Raw genomic sequence first — 19,296 nt, 5'->3', positions numbered from 1 at the left:
TTTTTTGGAGCTTCAGAAGTCTTATATCCCTCCAATTTCCATATGGAGAAGTTGAGGCATAGTGAGTTGCAGCGGTTTGTCCCAAGCAAGTCTAACTAGAAAAGTGCTTAAACTCCAAATTTCTTGTTACTTAGACTGGGTCTTGATCAGAATATCCCTCTGTTTTTGGTACTAGAGCCTGCTTGGAAGGGACAGAATGTGCCTGTGTGAAGAGAGAGGGCATTCTGTTTAAAGGCAAATGGCAATTGCCTGGAGCATACCTTCTTGCTTCCCCCAGAGCACCCCAGATGAACAAATAGTTGGCTGGAGTAAGAACAGACCATTCTCATAGACCAGCTATGGAGCATAAAGAAAGTATCTTCCTTGAGCAAGATGGCGTTTGCCATATGCTGTAGCATCACAGTGCCCCACTGCAGGGTGGTGCCTGCAAGCTGAAATGTAGCCTCCAGTGATCACCTTGGAGCAGTGTTCTCCAGCCTAGGCTGGATTTTGCCATACTTTGTATGCAGATGTGGTTGCTAATACCTGCACAAAGCAAAGGCATCATGCTAACAGACCTGAAGAGCAGCATCAGGTACCTGTTCGGCTGTGGCAGGGTGCAGGGCTGGGTGAAAGTGTAAGCAGCAGCACCAAAGGTGAAAATGAAGCTGGCAGTCTTAGGCTATGGGTTTTCTACTAGGTTCCAGCACTGTATATCTGTAGTCTTCCCTCCTGTCTCACTTCATCATGTAGCAGAGCCCTATCTTTCTAGTAATTGTCCATCTGGATCAATTTGCAGATTAAGCCCTGTGGGAAGCATAGAGGTATGCCACCATACAGCATGTCCAGGGATGGCCTGGCCTGCTCAGTGGTCCTGCCTGGAGCCTCGAGTTCTTCCCAAACTCCGTTTGCTTTGCAGGTAAGCTGGGAAGGAGGGGAGCGTGTGTAAGAGGAGGGAGTAACACCAGTGTGTCTGTATTTTCCTGCCTCTTTGCAGGCTTTTCAATGAAAAACAGTATACTTGCATGTCCCCTTCATATTATGGATTCACAGATTCCCTCCTGAAGCTTTTAGATGTGGATCACTGCCCAGTGTTGATGGATGTTACACAGAGAGCTAATAAGGAGACCATCCCAATCAAGCTACCAGATTAGATACCAGATAAAAGGCCAAAGCGGGATAGCTCAGACACGTGGGTGGAGTAGAGCTGGAAGGAGAAAGTGACAGTGTGATGGAAGGGTGTAGTGGAAAATCAGGAATTGCACCTTGTAACTAGTCTAACCAGGACCCTAGGGGAGAAGGTTTCCAGGCATTGTGGAAGCAGCTTTGCAAATTTTTATGGGGAGTTGGATGAGTTTTTGTTGTTTTAGTTTTTCTATGTATATGAATGAGCACAGAGGTGTTTGGCAAAGAGCCAAGTCTCAAACTTTGGTGTGTTACCCCTCACTTAATCATTGATTAGAGTTTGCTGTAGGACACCACCACTTCAGTTCATGGGAAGAGACATTAAGAAAGGGAGGAAAAGGGAGTCTATAGGAAAGGAGACCATTTCAGGAATCCCTGAGAAGTCCTTGCCTTGGCTGGCAGTTTCAGACCCTCTGTACTGTCTAGCCTGCCCCTCTTGGCCTGTTGTGGTGCCAGCACAAAACCTGCCCTGTGTGTGTACTTTGGAGACTCACTTTCTTCTGATGGGGCAGGACAGACACTGGGAACAGTAGGTGTGAGGGGGACAAATGCACCAGAGATCTATATTGTGTTGATGAGAGAAGGGCTGTGGCCTCTGCACAGATTTAAGTTGAAAACCATTTGGTCACCTGGTTGAGCAAGAGTGGCAGAGAGGATGTGTGTGATGGGCAGGATGGGGGGTGTGCCTGCATGTGTGCATAAGGAAGTACATGCAGCAGCTGTTGTAATTGTTTTAATAAAAGAATATTTCCCTGAATTTCTCCTTTGGCACCTGAGGGCCCTTCCCAGGATGCCCTTTCTAAAACTGCTGTTTGATTTCCAGGGCAGATGCAGTACACACACACAGAGTGTTGGCCTCATCTCCTTCATGCAAACCCACAATCCCATCAGCACATGGCTCCTTTCCCCTTTGCTGACAGGGAAGGGGGGGTGCGGGGGTTGAAATAATGACAGAGCTGATTATAATTAATATTTTTTTTATGTCTGAAGAGTGAAAGTCCTGCCCAAGTCCCCCAGCTGAGCACAAGCCAAAGTGCTAAATCCCTGTAGGGGTGTGTTTTATTACTGACGCTCTGCATGTTGAGGCTGGTCGCGGGGTCTGATGCTGTGTGTGTGGAATTTTTGTGGCTATTTTCTATTGTGCCAATGAAAAGCAGGATCCCATCCATATAATAAAAAGGAAACTTGAAGGTTTCCACGCCTACATGGAGGTGAATGTTTGCAGCATTAGTGTTTTAATTAAGTGTTTTACCTTCGCGTGACTTTCCTGTACAAGTCCATTGCAAAAGTTGGAGCAGATGTTACAAGGGGCAGAAGATGATGGGATTCTCAATGCCTGTTCCTCAAAAGGTTTTGACTGCTCCTTGGTTAGGCTGGTCTGTAGCCAGGTGGTTTTACAGTCTCATAATGCCTCATTGGGTGGAGTTTGCTGGGTTTGATTTGTCCCTGACTGCTCCTCTTTCAGGAGCAGGGCTCTGCCAGGAGGATGGGGACTGGAGGGGTGCTGATTGCTTCTGGATCCTTTCTTGACCAGATGGGTGATCTCAGGCAGGTCTCTTCAGCTCATCAGGCCTCTGTTTTGTCTACTTGCCTGATGTCACACAGCAGGTTGAAGGCTGAGCTGGATATTGAAGCCCTTCTTAGTAAGGCTGTGTGCACAGGGTAATAGTGAGGCAGGAGTGGGGGAGCTACCCCTCCCAAATCAGTGCAAAGCCATATCCTGAAAGCATTGATCATTTCCACAGGCTGTAAGGGAGACCCTCAGCACCCACCCAATTAATGAGAAGAGGAAGTAATAGTTTCCTATGTGATAACTTAAAGGTACCTTTAACTGGGAATAGTAGCAGTACTGGCTGCAATCCTGCAGGCTTTCCAAGATGGTCCAAGCATTTTGGGTGGGAAATGTGGAGAGCAGCCAGAAGCCTTGGGGACCTGAATTGTGTTTATACGTGTGCAACCTTTAGTCTCTCAAAGCAAATTCGACTAGCTGAGAGTATGTGGCACTCCCCTGAGAGGCAGGCTGTCTGGGCACAGTCTCCAGGAGCTTCCAGAGTTCCCTCATTTCTCTGTCCTACTCACAAAGGAAAGGTGTGTTCTCTGCTATAGCTGTCTTCCTCTTGCAACCTTAGCAGGTGAGAGCCTGCTGGGACACAGGCCCATAGATGACAGCTCACATCTTCCCCAACTGGCTTCAACCTTGTCTCAGGTAAAGAAGAGAATGTTTCTGTATGAGGTGGCTAACTGTCACCTGTCCCCATGTCTATCAGCAGGAGCTCCCCCAGGAATACAGCTGAACAAACACCAGCCTTGGGGGCTGCTCCCTTCATTTCAGGATGGTTGTGTCTCTGTCTCCCACACAGCTGGCTCATATACTGCTGTTGCTCAACCTCCTCCTTTCTGCCCTCTTGGCAACGATGTGGACAAAAGTAACCTATAAATCTGTTCAGCTTGTGGGCTTCAGTGCTTGACCCCTGCTCCCCCAGCTTGTACTTGCAATACCTGCAATTCCCAAGTGATCTGTCATCCAGGGGTGAGATGCTTTGGGCTCTGAATCCCAAAAAATACATTCAGCTCTGTTTGACAGAAATCTGAGGCTTTCTCTGAAACTACTATTGTTTTCACTGGGGTTTTTTGACCTTCCAAATCCTTTTTTTTCTCACCCCCAGAACAGCACACTCAGCATCTAAAGGACAAAGCTGACTGGGGCACGCAGGCTCTGAGCAGTGTAGGAGCAGCCAGGAGAGAGGAAAGGCAGGAGGACGTCTGTGACAGAGCACACGTGGCTACTGCCCTCAATTAGCCCATGTGGCTGTCACATTTGAAATGAAAGCACAGCAGGTCTCCAAAGAGTTCCCTTGTGTGTCTTGCTGAACTTATAAGCTGGGACCACAGTATAACTTAATTTCCTGAAATGTCAAGTGGCTCATATTGGCTGACTGCTCTATTGGTGTTTTTCTTATGAACACATTGTACTCCCATTTCCTGCAAAAAATTCCTATCAGTGCTTGATGATCGCTTAATAAGAGAAATCAGTAAGGACAGGGAAAGTTCACATCCTGCAGATTAATATAATGACTATTAGCTTTCTTCTGGGTTGCCAGAGGCTTTTTTGGTTGTGGTTTGATTTATTTGTATTTTTATCCACCCAGCAGAGAACATTGATCTGAAGCTGTATCCTGCAAGTGCTGAGCCCATCCGTGAGCTGTAGGAGGCCCTCAGCAACCATCAACCTCACACAAGAAGGAAAGGGTAGAATTTCCTGGATGATAAAGCTGGGGAAAGGTATCTCAAATTGGGAATAGTAGTGATGTTGAGGGTAAAGCTGTCAATCTCATGTTTTTATTGCCTGTTTTGTGATAGACACTGTTTTCTGCTTGGTTTTGCAAGAGAAGACAGCTTGTATAATCACAGTGTGGGTGTGAACTCTTATGAAGGTGACTGCAAGGTTTGCAGGCAAGTCTGAAGGATCCCAAATGGATTTGTTGTTATTTTTTAAATCTCAGTTTCTAGGCAAGCCTTTCTATAATTTCTTAGGTGTGATTTCTGAGCACCATTGGCTCTTTATTCAAGATCAGGCTTTTGTCATTCTTATGTGAGCTAATGCTCTTTTAGACCTGGAGATACTGGGTTTATGTGGAACCTGGTGGAAAATGCAAAAAAGCCTTTTCTTCATGATAGCTTTTATATGACTAATTCTAATGCTCTTCTGTCTAGAGCTTTCTGGCTTCAAAGTGCTGCGCAAGCTATTAGCTAACTGTACAGCTTAGGTAAATGAGTAAGTAAATAAAATTCCCCTGCTGTTTGGAGGGCATTTGAACTCCTCCTAAGCCCTTAGTACTCCTGATTGGCACCATGTCTCTGAGGACCTGGGACCGAAGTATGGTGCTGAGCAGGGAGCCACTGAGAACCACCCAACGGGAAATATTTGGCAGAGGGACTGACTGACAATTTAGACTGTCTGAACATGGGCCTGAAAGTAAAATGTTGTCTTGTTGTGGCTGCTTGCTTTCCAAATGTCTCTTGCAATCAGTGTTCGCTCCTCTCCCAGCTTTGCTTCCTGGCTCTCATCTTGGTTCCTCACACAAGACACTGAGTTACTAGGGTCTGAGGGAGGAAAGGACTTAGCACATGGTTGTAACTGAAAGCCTTGTCTGATTAAATGTCAGGAACGTATTGAAGATAATACAATTTTTATGCCACTCCCTGTATTTCAGAACCTAAGGGCCAATAAGAAAGAAACTGGTCAAGCAAAAATAAAAAAACATAATGATCATTTTAATACTAAAATGATAGTCAGCCTTGGTCTGCAGCTAAGGATGCATCAGCCTTTCTGAGAAGCAGCAAAACGTATTTTCTCATCACACCACAGGCATAGGCATATTCCTTAGTTCAGCTCCTTCCCATCTCTGTGCATTACATATCTCACATACAGGGGTAATCATCTGGTTACACAGTAATGTCTTGGTTTCTTAAATATTGGAGAATTTGAAGACACTGAAGTAAAAAAGCATTGGTGTAGGCTACTGCCTGTTGCAGAGGGCAGATTCATTGATTTATTGTTGTGTCCTCACATCATCTCTTTCTGTGGACGTGTGTACACTGCCTGGCTGTAGAAAGCACTAATGTCTAATCACATTCTGCAGAAGGCTGTTTGAGATGATTTTAAAAAAATACCCTATTTACTTGAGTTTAAGGAGTATAATTACAAGCAGGCGCTCATAGCATGGCAAAGCTTAAACAAGGTGTTGTGAAAGAAAAAAATAAGTCTTGTGGTTTTGGGTACAACAATCATGCGACTGTCCCGCTGTTTGCAATTGCTTTCTGGCTGTTGAGGGCCTTTTTGACCCAAGGGGGAGACTCTGTTAACTGTCATATAGGGCAAAGGATGCAGTGACTGATGATTTTGTGCCTAGCCAGAGTGAAGGCAGTGGCGTGTAAATTCATGTACTTCCTCACTATTAAGGCCATTACTTTGCATTAATCTTATCACTCTTGCTACCAAACTTTCTGTTACAACTTTAAGAAGGTTTCCTCAACTGAGGAAAGAGAATTTTTGCACTTCAGAGATAAATCGCCTTTTGGGGGATCTAGCCCCACTGGCATTCTCTGCCCCAAATGAGTTGGAAGTGGCTCTTGGGTGCTGCCGGGGGAGTAGCCAGCTGGGGTCACTCAAGAGCATTGCAAGAGGCTCCCTTGTCTCCTCGCCCCAAGGGGCCGAGATATTTAGACAGCTGCCTCACTATGAATGGGACTCTCTGGCAAAAGAATTAAGCAAAGATTAAAATCAGTTTTAGCTGTTAAATGTGTGCTTTGCACAGCATTTAGCAACTAAAAGGCTAATTATCTTTGAACTTATGCACGTGGTTTTAGATGTGATCCACACAAGTTGCTATTTTTTCTGTTGTCTACAAGGAACTGAAAATCAGGTTAAAAATGAGATGTTGGTGTCAGTAAGGGCACAGCTTTTGAGTAGGCTGGAGACGCTGCCCAGTCTGCAGGGAAGTAGGGTGCCTACTGAATGAGAATAGGTTAAAAATATTATTTTAACACTTGTAATTTAGACTCTCCTATTTAATAGGAATTCAAGCTCTTTAAGGAAATACAAGTGTGCATGAAAATGAGACTGTCTGAAAGAAAGCCAAGCTCATACCTGGAGCAGAATCTTACTCTGAATGTTAATACTTGCTGGGCACAGAGAGTGAAATTTGGGAGGTGAAGAGTGCTGCAAGACCTACATAGGTCAATGCAGAGCAAATCAGACTGAGATTTAGAAAGTTCTGCAGAAAAGTAAGGAATAATTTGGTGCTTAGTTGCAATATAATAGAGGGGCTTCACACCTCTGTGCAGTCTGGGTGCTTTGGAAAGCTGCATCAGGCTCAAGATACCCACGTCAGTAAAAACACAGACAATGGGAGGAGGTAACATGGTTGATATAATGTTGGTGCCATTTTAAAACCCTTTAGGGAAGCAAGTAAGCATTGCCAAATGGTGATAAAAAATTCTGGATCATCTCATCCAACATGGGCCAAATCATGACATAAGACAAACTTTTTTCAAGCTTTCTTTTTTAACCTTTAGATTACCCTTAAATTGTATTTTAACCCATAAAGCATACAATTACTGCAGAAATGGCACCAGGAACCAAAGTGAAATTATCATAGAGCCACTGAAGGAGGACTGGTTGGAAGCCCTGATCTCCAACCCATTTCTTGCATGGCCTTTTGCACAGTTGAAGATGTCCCTCTTTCTCCCTTTAACCAGCTTTCCCCTTGCCTAAACACCCCAGCTCAGGGAGTTGCTGGAGTTCATGTTTCCCAGTCTTCTGCTTTTCTCTGGACACTGCAGTCTGTCTGCGTTTTTCTTGAAAGGTGAGTCTGAGGCTAGAGGTAATCCACCAGCCGAGACCTTACCTATATTGAGCAGGGGGGAAGGATGTCTCTACAAGCATAGTATCTTGCACGGATTTTTACTGAACTAAACCTCCTCCCTCAATTTTTCCAGATCATCAAGATCATTTTGACATCTGATCCTCTGCTGTATATAATGACAGCGCTTCCTAGCTTTGTTGCCTGCAGAAGTAGTATACATATTCAATTATTTAATTTAATTTTGTTTGTGAAACTATTGAATGGAACTAACTCCCAGGTACAAGGCTGTCAAGTGGAACACCCAAGATGGTGAGACTTATGATATGGTCACCAGATGTACAGTTACATACCTCAGGCATCAGCACTTTTGCGCTAGCTAGGAGAGGATTTATATCTACTTTTCTCTTTTTTTTCCCTGTGTTTCATGGTTGTGTTGCAAAGCACCTGATGGAAAGTGGTTAAAGAGCTATCTTGGGTCCAGAGTTCAGACCTTCTGATCTCAGCTAAGAGATAGTCACAGCCTGACCTTTCACAAACCTGTGCAGCTTGTCATACCTCTGTTTTGTCAGATGTAAGGTATAGATGAATAAAGTTACTTCTTTAAGCAGTGGTGAAGGTTTCTGCATTGAGGTCACAGAACCAATGCTATGACAAGGCCAGATTCCCAACAAAAAGTCAATGAGAAATTTTGCTTTTGCTTCAGGAGTTGTTGGGCCAGGCCTGAATTTTAGGGCAATAAGACTTTATGATTTCTGAAGTTTAAGGTATGGATTATGCATTTGAAAAACCCATTAAGGGTAGTAACATGCTTTAACAAAAGAAAGATCTCTAGCTCAAGCAGCTTTGATTTGAAGATACCAAGGGAAAAACAATTTCTTTTAGTGATTTAACAATGCAAATAAGTTCTGAAGTGATGATGAATATGCTACTCAGAGTGGAGCTGAGCAGCAGCAAAGCATTGGCGTGGCAGGGTTCACAAAAGGCAGCCTTTGAATGACAAGCACCAGCTTGGACAAGAGGTTTTCGATGGGAGCCAGCCAGGAGAGGTTAGGGCTCTGTGTAGTACACGTTGCTGATGACTCCACCACTCTGTCCTTATTTCCATGGCTCTGGAAGGGTTACCTACCACCTTGGAGAGGTGCTGCAGGCACTTTCCAGTGGGCTTATGTCATTGGTCAGAGATCTTTGTGTATGTAAAATTTGGGAGAGATCTGTACCATCCCTGCACAACTGATGTTTGTAGATGATGGGTGAGGCAGTGATGTCCCAGAGAGCTACAGTGCCTTGGGCTATGATCTCATAAGTTATGCAGGGTTGGGCCTGTTTGTTTTTGGCTGGAGACTTAGAAGGAAAAGTTGATTGCTACAGTCAATTTGACTTGGTAATTCAGAAGGTGGTGCTCTTCCCCCTAGATAGCACAGGCTGACATGCCAGAATGATTAGGCTCACCACAACTCCTAACCTTTTGGAAAAAATGTAAAACCAACATCCTCACCTCTCGAGAGTGAGCATCACGGGACTCCTGCTATTACCCCCAAGTCCCAACCAAATTCCATCTCAAGGCAACCACACCCTGCAGATGGAGATCCACCCTGCCCTTTCAGGAGGATGCAGTAAACTTTGCTTTCACTGCTCGTTCACGTTGTACCTCCAGCTGAACTGCTGCAGAGCTCAGTACAGATGGCAGCAGCATTGCTCGGACAGGCATCAAATGCCCTTTCAATTAATTTGTGCAAGTGTCTTCACTGGAAAGGGACTGTTTAAATGGGAGGTGTTTTCCCACCAGTAGGGATTTCTGGAAGCCTCGGTGGGACCTGGTTTGAGCAATAGCCTCCTTGTGCTGAATGAGGCATAGCCTCCTTCTGCTTTGCCTTTGGCTCTTCCTACTGCAGCACATTGCCAGGCTCTCACAGCACGGGCACGCTCTGCTACCCACTGCCATCTTAGAGGGACAAAAAACATTTGCTTAGCTGTTTTGTACACTTCTTCATATGCCAGTGCAGTTACTTGGGCCAAATTCTGGAGTGATGCAAGTTATTTAGCAGTATGTAGGTGTAAAGTGCAGCAATTTTCTGTACCGAGTGGGTGGTAAGGTAGGGTTGCAGCAGGAAAAGCAGCAAAGAGGATGGCACTAGATAAAATGCTCTCTGTGAGGAGGGCTTCTGGGAAGGGAACTCTGGTTGCTTTGGCCATGTCTAAAGGCAGATTTGTTCTGTATTTGTTTATTTTCTAAGCTGTGAAAGTGTGTGTGTGTGCATTCTTCTCTTCTGGTTTAGCTTAAACCTTTCCTAATCCTGTTAGCAGAGATAAACCTCCCTGAACCCGAAGTAAGTGTCTGCACAGGAGTTCGCACCAGCTGAATTAAATACGTGTGAAATCATGCAGGATGCCCTTGTGTGGCTAAACACAACCTCACATTGCTATCTTCTTTCCAGTGTCCTCATCTTTCCCTCCCATTCTCCTTCTGCTCTCCCCTCTTGGCAGGGGAATGGCAGCAGCTTCCTGGTGGGGAGGTCACATCAAAGCTTATTCTTCTCAGTTCCCACAGGAAAATAAGCAAACCCCCCTTCCACTGTCACAGTGACTGTACAGGAAAAAGACTGAGTGAATTGAAACTAGGCTCACCATTTAGGGTCTGTCAAGAAAGGCTCACTAAAGGGAAGGCTGTGTGCCAGCAGGACCAAGTCCCTGACCTAGTGACATGCAGAAGGGGGGACTGCTCCCAGTACCAGCTCCGGCTGATCCCCACTGTCCTGGCAGAGCATGGTGGGAGAGGCAGGCAGCTGGGCTTAGCTCTGGCTTTTGCATATTCTTTACCATGCGTGTCCTGTCTTGACAGTATTTATGCAAATTTTTAAGTAGGAGAAAAAGCTGTCACGTAAAACTGAAAAATCATCTGAAGGCCAAATATGTAGGTTGGTTGGCTTCTGTGTTTTCTTTTTTTTTTTTCCAATTAAAAATAAAGTAACCTATAAAATGACGATCTAGTTTAATATCCTCATTATATGTTCCAGGTAGTATCTGAGTCATGCCATTTGCTCTGTGCTTTGTACCCCTGCGGGGGATGTAAAAGTTCCATTTTTTGAATATTTCTTAGTCCACCCCAGTCAGATATGCCAGGTGAGAGTGCAGGGTTGCAGGTAGTGCAAGTGAATTTTCTCAGGATAAAATTGCTGTCAGAACAGGACCCACAGTTCACTGTTTCAGGTAATTGGTTTAGTGGTCCTGTCCTTGCAATCCATGTCATCTTTTTGAGTGGAAACACACCTGAAGTTCCCAATGGATTGTCTTGTCCTTATTTTTATTTTTGGTTAGTAAAGCTCCATTCAATTTATTTCTCAGCCAGTGGTAAGATCCATCACCCTTAATTATCATCAAAAAATGTTTATAAAGACCTACAAACGGAGCTGCTGGAGGAAGTCTCTTCTTCAGCACTGGCCGAGCTGCTGCATGTTCTCATGTCATGAGCAGCCAATCCACATCAGCATGGACATTTCTCATGCAAGTAGGGGTCTTCTGGCTTGCCTGCGCCATTTCAACTGGGTATTTTTGCAGACATAATTAGCAAGATGCTTGCTGGTTAATGCCAACTGTGATAATGGGGTTTGTGACGCAGATTCTTGTTCGATAAGAGCCAGAGTAAACCAGACTTGCCTCCTGGGATCTACATACCACAACAGTCCAGAGATCATAATTATGAAGATTTTTTTTTTTCTCTGAAGGCTCAAGGTCACAGTTGAGGTACAGCAATCTAATAATTTATTGCTGATCAGCTCATAGCCCCTGTTACAAGCTGTGGTGCCAAACCTACCTTTCACATAACTAAGAGCATGCATAGGAACAGTAACCACTACTCAGCTAATGCACAAGTGTCTTCATTTGTGGGACAGCACTTGTGAGCCTTTTGCACCATTACAGCCTCATACAAGGCTGAACGAACATTATCTTCACTTTAAAGCACTTTGTAATGAATAGGAAGGGGCTGGAAAAAGGGGCTGTCCTTTGGGCTATAGACCCTCACCTGCTATATCTCCATCCCCCTCCCACTGCTGTGAGCTCCAGGGACTTGGCAGGTCTCAGCCTTTTTTCCACTAGAACTGCAGTTTTTTCCTTGGACTGTGTCTAAATTTCATTGGCATGGAGGGAACGGATGATGTTACCACCACTCCAGGGAATGCAGTAGCATACAATTATTGCTTTTCAGATATGCTATACAGATACACTTGGAAATCTCTGCTCCTTCCTTCAAAATACATGGCTCTATTTAATGCCTTTGGAGGCTGTGGGTATCTGACTATCTAATGGTTTGCGAGCTCAGAGGGGTGATATCCTGCAATAAATATACCTACACTGCCAGACATTTCAGCCTCCCATCCCATTTTTATGTCTGGTGGTGGGGTGAACCAGCTAGACCCCACTGAAAGAAGACCTGTAGAACTGCTCCTAGCAAGAAGCACGGCACTGTGCCTGGTTTGTCTTCCCTCTGCCCCTCACAGTCCTTCCATGCCATCTCAGACCTCATGCTGTTAGCCGTACCCTGCCACCACCACCCCTTCTGCAGGACATGCAACGCAACCCTTCAGCATCAGCCTATAAAAACACTGCCTTCATAGGCTGCCACACAACTCCCAAATTATTTTAGGCATGTTGACTTCAAGCACACACACAAGCAACTATTATGTCTTATGGCCACAAGGCCAAGTGCCACGCATTATGGGCATGGCCAGTCTGCTCTAGAGCCAAGCTAGCCCTGGGCGGTGTCGGCATGAGATGTTCTGTACTATCTGTCCTGGGAGGTTGGGAATCGCTCCCTGGGGTGGATGCCATTAGTGATATAGATATAACCTTTAGCTACTACCTAATGAAATTACTTTTTTCAGTGCCGGGGTATAGCTGCATGCTATTAGCATTAGAAATAGCAGGTTCCAGACCTGCTGCTGACTTAGATGAGGCTGTTATAACATTATCTGAAAATGTCTTTTTGAATATTTTTTTTCCCCTGAAAGTTGGCAGCCAGAATTTCTTTTTTGTTTAAGGCCTAAAAATCTTCCTTTCCCTGATTTGCCCTCTTCCTCCCCAGAATCATATGCAGACAAAAAAATTAACTTATGGAAGTCTGGATGCTTTCCTAAAACATTTAATAGCACTGAGGACATGAAATACTGTACTGAGTCCTCTGGGAAACCTACAATTAGTGGGATGAAAATACCTTCCATAAATGATTGAGCTCCTGAAACAGTGCGAGTAATTAAAATGCTATACAGAACAGAGTTGAAAATCCTTACAGGATTATCAGTGAGGCATTGTTTAAAAGATGTCCTTGAGTTGGACAGTAGCAGCAACATTGTGTGCAGGCATTACTCAGAGTTCCTGCTGGGAGTGGGAGCTGGCAGATACCATGTCAAGTACCTGGTTAGTCTCATGTTTTCTTCCATTTTTATCCTCACTGTTCCAGCTGAGAGGAGCTCTTCAAGGTATATTTATTCATCCTAGGAGGACTACAGATTGATTGATTGAGTGAGGTGTTGAGTTTTGTTTGTTTGTTTGTTTTGTTGTGGTTTTTTTTTAAACCACTCCATAATGATGCTAGGTTGGGAGTGCAGAGCCAGGGAGGGGACAGCTTTGAAAAGGTGTTCTCTGTACATCTACTTGTGTGGTGGTCTTACCTAGTGCATGTATGCACCTGATCTTATCCAGGAATAGGCACCAAAGAGCTGCCCACAGACCTGGTTAAACATTTAACACCTAGTTCCAATTTCCAAAGGCATTTTAATTCCTGAAGATGCATACAGAGCTTTCATAGGGCCTTAGCTCCTTGGATACCCAAACTGCTGTGACTTTGATGGGACTGAATTTATCAAGATCCTTTGAAATTCCCACTAGGGGTCCGTCTGCCATGCACCTGAAAGCCTTATGAAATATGATCTGGGTAGATAAAGAGATTTTTTGTTTGTTTTTCTGCCTGGTAGGAAAGGCTTCCTGGAGGTGCGCTTCCCAGCATGGCAAATCTTGCACAGCTCAATCATCAAGCACACGTAGAAACAGCTTCAGAAATGGCAGAGGCTGTAAGATACTTATAAATTATGGTAACCAATTGGACAGGATTAAAAAGGACAGTGACAGATTATGCAAGTGAGCAGTGGTTAATTTACTTTTGGGATGATGTTTAAAAGTCAGCATTGTTTTGGGCTCATGAGTGAAAGTTTATTATGATAAATTTGTTGGAGGGTAAGGTCACATTTGTTTCCTGGGTGAAAAGTGAGGCAAGACAAACACATAAATACAGTTACAGGCACAGTTAGCAAATGTCTGCATCCTATCTGATGTGGGGTGGCATTAGTGAGCTGATAGGTGTGGGTTGGAGAAGGGATGTGAAAGGGCACACGCTTTGCACACAGTAGTCCTGGAGTGATTTTGAGTTTAAGAACTTTGCAGGGAAGAGAGAAAGGGTAAAAAAATTTTTTCCTTGATTGTGTGAAGGTAATGGGACTGGAGGGAACTGGTGTGAAAGGGTGAGTGGGCCAGACCTGAGCCATGCACATGGGCAGCAGGGAGCTGACCTGGGTATGAAATGAAACGAGGATGCATGGCAAGAAGATAGGAAAGGGAGGGGAGCTGAAGGCTGGTAAGGTAAAAGCTGAGTCCAGCATGTCAATGGAGCTGTGAGATGGCAGGCAGGCCTTTCGTTTTCCAGATGTAGTTGCTTTTGAATACCCATTATATGTCTCTTCATCTCTCTGCAAGGAAGCTTTCCAAAAGCATGAATAATACCTTATTAGGTAGATGGTAAAGCTCCTCCTTTTTATCCTGCTTTAATTCATGCTTCCTCTGCTTTGGTGGCTGCCTTGTACATAGCGCTGTTAAAAGTGCAATTATCATTCTTCCTGGTTGCGCGGTATTAAGGGCGTATCCTCTCGCAGCATCTCCTGGAGGCTTATTACTCAAGAGAGAGGAGTTGTGCACTAGAAGCCAAATTAAACTGAGCAAAGAGGAGGCTGTTTCCACCGCAGGGATGAACAGATCGTTTTGCTGAAGACCAAGTCAGGAGCTGGTCTATGGGAGAATATGTAGCTGGAAGCCTGTGATGTAGGGAATTTGTGCCATGGAGCTGGAAGACACAACTCTCTGGTTCTTTGTGGCTTAGCCTGTCTCCCTCCCTTTTGTCCACTGCTGTAGGGATGTGGGTTGGTGAGCATCCCCTGCTTGGCAGTGGCATATTGTCCTGCACAGGTCTCAAATCGGGAAGTTGTAATTGTGACCCTCTCCTCTGGTCTTCTGCAGGATCTTGAGTGTTGTTTCTTAGAGAGCTATCCAGACCTAGCTTAAAGTTCCCAAGTGATGGAAAATGCAGCTCATCCCTGAAAGAACTACCTTCTCCCTTCCTCTTTTAAAAAGTATCTCTTTCCCCAGCATGAATTAATCTGGTTTTTAGTTGTCTTTTAGCATTGCATCACCACTGCTTCGCCTCTGCTTCTTGGAAAAACTCCTTATGCACCACTCGCTGGTCAGCTTTGAGGGGCAACCAGAGTCACCATCTCCATTTGTTAGGGTCCCAGATGTCTCTGAAGCTTTCTAAGCACCAGGCAGCAAACAGTTAAGGCAGCTGAGCCGCAGGCCCCAGAACATTTTGCTAGGGAGCCAGGTGAGCAAAGAACAGATAAAGGCAGCACCTGCCTATGGGTTTGGAACAGCCTGGGGCCATGGATAGAATGTAAATACACTCTGAAAATCTTATTGTCTGACACTGTGCCAGCGTCTTCTGGGCTCTTGTCATGGAAAATATTTCAGCTGAGGTCATTCAGTCAGCAAAAAACCAGCATTTAATACCCTCTGAGGTGCCAACTTGCTTCTTTCTTTGTGTCGATAAATAAACAAAGTAGGGTAGCATTTCATGTTGCCAGGATGATCTTTGTTTTAGTAGGAAGGGTTTGAAAGTTGTAGTTTTTTTAAAAAAAATTTGTTTTTTCTTCTCCTTCCTCCTCTTTAAATGCAAAGACTATGTTTCTGCTCCCTTTCTCTGTGTTTGCTCCTTCTAGCTCACACGCACACGCCCAGCCTTTAGAGTGAGAACTAATGTCTGCTTCTTGTAAATCTCTGCTGGCTGCCCCAGGCTATGTTTTTAATTCCTTTATTCAGCTTTGAGATGAGTAGGAGAAAGGTGCAGCTTTTTGAGATGATGGAAGTTGCCATTTCCCTTCTTCAGTCAATTAGGCACTTTGGTTGTTTTCAGCTAATTCTCAAAACTTTCCATTGATGATAACTCTGAGGGGAAGAAGAAAAATAAAGTTGAGGGGAGTTGAGGGATCTGTCTGTGAGAAGAAAGAGGTCTGGTAACTGGATTATCTACTGGTAGAATGACTGATTTGCTGTGTGTGCCTCTAGGAGAGAGAAACAACTGACTTCAGAGCTGTATTCAGAGCAGCTGAGCTTCTGGTCAGTCAAATTTATGGCTTTTGATTATATTTGTGCAGTGCCTGTCCTTTCTCAAGTGTGATATGAGACATGGTGATCCTGTTAGTGCTCTTGGGGAAACTATTGCTTTTTCTCCCAAATCCTTGCAATAGGAAATTCCTTCAAAGTTTGCATGGAGCTTCTCGTAATCATGTATCTTTGAGCCCCCTCCCCACATCCTTCAGCTCCAGACCCTTCCACCACTGCCCATTTTGGGTTAGTCATGGGTGTGCAGGCACCGCTGGGTGAGGAAGCACCATTTGTCCAGGGGTGATCCCTACCTATGGAAAGCCTGCACCTCATCTATTTTTTGGCCAACAGTCTCTCCCTGGCTTCTCTAGGCCTTGCTTACTGGCCTGTAATACCCAAGCCCTGCATGGATGGTGACTACTTCACGTAGATGTTGTAGAAAGCACTACAAGGGGCCTGTGAGGTGAAACAAGCGTTCCCTTTCTTCCACTGTGCTTCAGCAATGACGTGAGAGCAAAAGACAGGCTTTGCCTTCTGAAACATAAGCTCTTTCTGCTTTCAGGCAGGGAAGGAATGAGATCAGTCCTTCCACGTCAGCACTTTTCTTTATCTTGTTGTTTTCTGCCCTAAGCCTGTCAGGGTCTGTGGCTCGTCTGGTAATGAGTCTGCAAACCTTGAGGCTGGGAATCATCTCACCTGATTTTAGTTATCTAAAACTTAGACATAAAGTCTAAGATTGTCATCTAGGCTCTCCCTTTGGTCGGTGAGGAGTGATAAACAGCCCATGCCATTCATCTTACCCGTTCTAGACATCTGCCTTGGGTTGGGATGATTCATGCTTTGGAAGCTTCTGTGCTCTCCACAAACTGTCAAGAAGGCGTAGGTGAGCATTCAGATCTGGACCTCTAACTATCACAGGGCTCTTTACCTGAGAAATCCAGAAACTATCTTTTTACAATTTACTGTAGATGTTGCCTATGTGCAGGGTAGAATTATACTGGTCCTTGTTTTAAGGGAAGTGATCTGTGCCCATCTGTCTACTGAGATGACTTTGTGCTGATTTTGATGGAGATAGTGTTTTGCCTGTGATGGCCGTGAGGATGGGAGGAGTTAGTCAAAGTGAGAAGGTGATAAGTACTTTGTCAAATGTCATCCTGCTATCAATTTTTTAATCAATCAGGTGAATTTTAAAGCCAAATTTTCAGAGCTGATGAAAGAATATGGAGGCCTGGTTTCCATCAAAATTAAAGATCTCATCTTAGCTGCTTTATATTTACCCTTGTGTTAATCTGTGATGTGATTGCTTGTCCCTGTATATATCTTTGAAGGAGAAAGACTGCAGGCATTCGCCACCCCACAGGAGATACAGACCTCAAAATTTAGGGGGAAAACTAGAGCTTGGAGCTGGGCTAATCTTCTCGGAGTGCTGCTGGGAGCACAATGGTGGCAAATTGCTGTGGCAGGGGACCCTGCTCTTGAACTAAAGACAGGAACTAGGCTGACAAGACAATAATAGTGTGTTGGCTCAACTGGCAAACACACATCCCTTTTGGACAGGCTGAAAATGTTACATTGAGAAGCAGTTAATACACCGTTGTGTAAGGTTCCTAATGGACTGGAGCCAGAATGCTCCATTAACCACACACATATAAAATATTCATTGAGCTTGGGTTTTGTTGCCAAGCTGGAGAAAAGGGGAGAAGCTTTGTGTATAGAGATAAAACTGTCAGTATTGAGGACTGAAGGGAGGAGTTGATGATGTGTTCTGAAATCTCTTACTCTTTTTAAGAGGAGAAGGATTTCTTATCTTTGTCAGGGGGCTAAGGGGTGCAAAGAGGATTAAATGCAAACTTGCCAGGTTTTACATTTCATGTTTAATTGTCCAAGGGGTGAAGGTACCTCCTGTCTCTGTGCCAAACTCCCTGATCTGTTCTATACCATGTGGTCTCTGCAATTAAACCCAGGGTCAGTCTTTAGACAATAAAATCAATGTGAAAACCACAATAGTGTTCCCCAAAAGATTGGCTTCTAAATAGATGAAAACTTTCCTAAACACAGGAGAGTGAGGATTGTGGTGACAGAAGGCAAGCACCAAATTTTCTCTCTGGAAAACACATGTTCACCTGGTTTTGTGCTGGTTTTAGATGTGCAGTAAAAGAAGCTTTCTGTTTTCTGGGTGCTGAATGTACAATTAACATCTAGAAGAGATTTTGTTGGGAGAATTGGCTTGATTTGCTGTTGCTATTAGGAGACAATAAGGCAAATCATAAAATTGTGTTTCAGACCGAATGAGTAAACATGTGTGCAAAAGATACTGCCCATGTGACCCCTCCCTCTTGCCAGAAGGCAACTTTGTGTATCCACTTGAGCAAGACACATGGTGAAAGGACAACAGTCCCACTGGGTAGGAAGAGGCAGGCTGTGGTGCTGCGTGGGATTGATAACTGGGAATACGAGGCCAGGAAGGAGCGTGTGGTGGTTTGCCTAAACTCTGGAGGCTTTGTATCTTGTGGTGTCTGGGCAGCCTTTGAGAGGATACTGGAAAAGAGCTGGTGAGCTTCCTCATGTGTCATGGTTGTATGAGCACCATAAAATGGAGAGCTCCAAGACATGAAACATAACATTTTGATAGAAGAGGGTGGTAAAGAACAGGAACTCTGTTACAGCATTCAAGAAATACTTGTCCCAGACAAGCAGAGATGCAATGTGTGTCTAAGGAAGCAGTGTGGGAAGACTTCTTAGAAACAGGAGAGATGCTAAGAATGGATGGGAGGGATGGTCTCTTCTGAAATGGGGGCAACCAGGCTAGTGGCACTGGGATGAAAACAAATACTAAGGGAGTCTTTAAAATTATGTGAGATGAGGACATAGAGAATAACACACTCATCCTGATGACAAGTTCCCCAGCACAAAAAACTCTGTGCCCTCGTGGCAGGATAGGACAGCCACCAATAACATTCAGGTTGTAAATAAAATACAGCAGTCTAAGCCAATCTACAGTTAAACAGGGCATGCATAGATAGTCAGCTCGACCAAGACCAGAAGTATCTGTGATTTTCTATAAATGTTAAATGTGTATTTAATGAGTGAGGGTGGTGAGACACCGGAACACGTTGCCCGGGGATGCCTGTTGTGGTTTGAGCCCAGAGGGCAACTGAGCACCACGCAGCCGTTCACTCACCTTTTCCCCCCCAGCGCTGGGAAGGAGAAAAATTAATCAAAAGGCTCAGGAATTGACATAAGGACAGGGAGAAATAGCTCACCCATTAAAGAGGCAAAAGACATGCTGGTTAGGGAAAGAAAAAAGTAAAATCACTTTAAGTCAAACACTAACAAAACCAAC

Source organism: Strix aluco, chromosome 9, assembly GCF_031877795.1.
Source record: "Strix aluco isolate bStrAlu1 chromosome 9, bStrAlu1.hap1, whole genome shotgun sequence".
Classification (NCBI taxonomy): domain Eukaryota; kingdom Metazoa; phylum Chordata; class Aves; order Strigiformes; family Strigidae; genus Strix; species Strix aluco.
Note: the sequence above shows the minus strand (reverse complement) of the source record.